Consider the following 2,355-nt stretch of genomic DNA (forward strand, 5'->3'; position numbering starts at 1 on the left):
AAATAACAGAGGTATATCTTTACTGTGGACCATCCACAAATTAGCATTTCAAACTGAAAGCAAGGTAACTCACCTATTTGATTATATATGACATTGTGAAAAGTTATCAAGGCACAAAGCATAAAACATAGCATACAAGACAGGTGTGATGGTGCACACTTGTAATCCCAGCATTTGGGAGGCTAATATAGGAGGATCACAGTTTGAGGACAGCCTCAGCTACTTAGTGAGGCCCTTTGCAACTCAGTGAGACCCTGTTTCAAAATAAAGAATAAAAATAGGGCTGGAGGTATAGCTTAGAAGTAGAATGCCCCTAGGTTCCATTCCCAGTATCACACACAAAAAAATTGATACAATCTAGTATATTGGCTGCTATGACCTTATTTGTTAGTACTAAATTTGCTTAATGTAAAGACTATGTGCCACTGTTATCTATTTTTTGTTTTTACATAATTGGAATAGATATCTATAAACCAAGTGTCTTTTCTATAAGTTTATTGTACTTTTTCTCAATTTATGAGATACACTATTAACTCTTTAAATATCTTTAAAGTGCCTGGTTTAGCAAAGCAATTTCCATAATCAAAAGGAAAATGTTTCACAAGAGTATAAAGAACCAAGATTCCTAGTTTACAATACATATGAGAACTTAAACAGGTTTAGGTTTTTTTTATTTTAAACAAGACTTTTTTATTTTAAACAAGACTTATAGACTCAAGTACCTTACAGAAAAAAAATTTTTTTTTTCTTTTATGGCGTCTGGTCATCCTGGACCTACAAATCCTCAAGAGAGACAAGTTTAGTTTATAGCATTTTATAAAGGGTCAGGAGTTTAGGGCATCAATGCCATACTTTATTTCTCCAGTGAGCCTAAAAGCAGTCAAGAACCCAACTCAATAACTAAGGCCAGTTTCTCTCTGACCTTTGGCTAGGCAGGTCCTTCATCCTTTGTCAGCACTGAGGAAGATGAACTTTTGTTCTTCATCAACCATTAATCATAAGATATCCAAGTCTCAGAAGGGGGAAATGAGGTAGGATAGGTAAAGCCCTACAACTCCATCCTCACCACCCAAACCACCCTGGAGCACTGTCATTGTGCCTTCATGGTAGATAATGAGACCATCTATGATATCTGTCGCAGAAACCTCGACATTGAACACCCAACCTACACTAACCTGAACTGCCTTATTAGCCAGATTGTGTCCTCCATCACTGCTTCCCTCAGATTTGATCGAGTCCTGAATGTTGATCCGACAGAATTCCAGACCAACGTGGTGCCCTGTCCCCACATCCACTTTCCTCTGGCCACATATACCCTGTCATCTCTGCTGAGAAAGCCTACCATGAACAGCTTACTGTAGCAGAGTTCACCAATGCTTGCGTCGAGCCAGACAACCAGATGGTGAAATGTGACCCTCGCCATGGAAAATACATGGCTTGCTGCCTGTTGTACCGTGGTGATGTGGTTCCCAAAGATGTCAATGCTGCCATTGCCACCATCAAGACCAAGCACAGCATCAATTTGTGGATTGGTGCCCCACTGGCTTCAAGGTTGGCATTAACTACCAAGCTGTGTGTATGCTGTGAAACACTCCAGCTATCACTGAGGCCTGAGCTCGCCTGGACCACAAGTTTGACCTGATATATGCCAACCTTTCTCTTGTTCACTGGTACATGGGTGAAGGGATGGAGGAAGGAGAGTTTTCTGAGGCCCGTGAGGACATGCCTGCCCTAGAGAAAGATGATGAGGATGTTGGAGCAGAGAGTGATGAGAGAGTGGATGAGGGTGAAGAGTATTAACCTTCCTGCTGTAGATCTGCACTGTTTTTTGGAGGATTGTCTTATTTCTGTTCTGTAATTGTGTGTTTCAGTTCTAAACCATCAATAAATGTTTGTTGTTGTTAAAAAAGATAGGTAAGAAAGAGACAAACTGGAAAGGTAACAGAAGTTATAGTTTTAAAATCTAGAAATTTCACAATCTATATTTTCACCCTTCAGGGCCTGCTTCCTTTTTAGGCAAAATCCTCAGTAGGCTCACACCCTTAATCATAATGGCCCCTCTCCCCTTCTGAGATTACTGAGATACTTAGTTTAAAAAAAAAGTATCCATAAGAAAGGTCAAACTCAGGTGCTATCTAGCCACCACCCATCCATGTTGGAAACCTGAATATTCTGAAGAAGTCCAGACCTCCACCCTGCTTTGTACCCCTACCCGCCCTTCATGGGTGTCTCCTATAAAATAAAAACTCTGAGACAAGAAAGGTGCTCTCTCCCTCTTGAGATGGCCTTCATTCTCCCTTGAACATGTATCTCCCATTTTCCTAAATAAACCTGTCTTTGTCTCTGAAAATAAAG

General features: G+C 40.4%; 1 pseudogene across 1 annotated transcript; it reads left to right on the plus strand.

The window, feature by feature from the left end:
- Window positions 1–1,052: 1,052 nt before the first annotated feature.
- LOC308264589 (tubulin alpha-1C chain-like) lies at window positions 1,053–1,800 on the plus strand (annotated as a pseudogene). The gene has a single exon. The product of its transcript is annotated as a tubulin alpha-1C chain-like (transcript).
- The last annotated feature ends 555 nt before the right edge of the window (window positions 1,801–2,355 follow it).

The sequence above is a fragment of the Muscardinus avellanarius genome, assembly GCF_963383645.1.
Source record: "Muscardinus avellanarius genome assembly, chromosome: 6".
NCBI lineage: Eukaryota > Metazoa > Chordata > Mammalia > Rodentia > Gliridae > Muscardinus > Muscardinus avellanarius.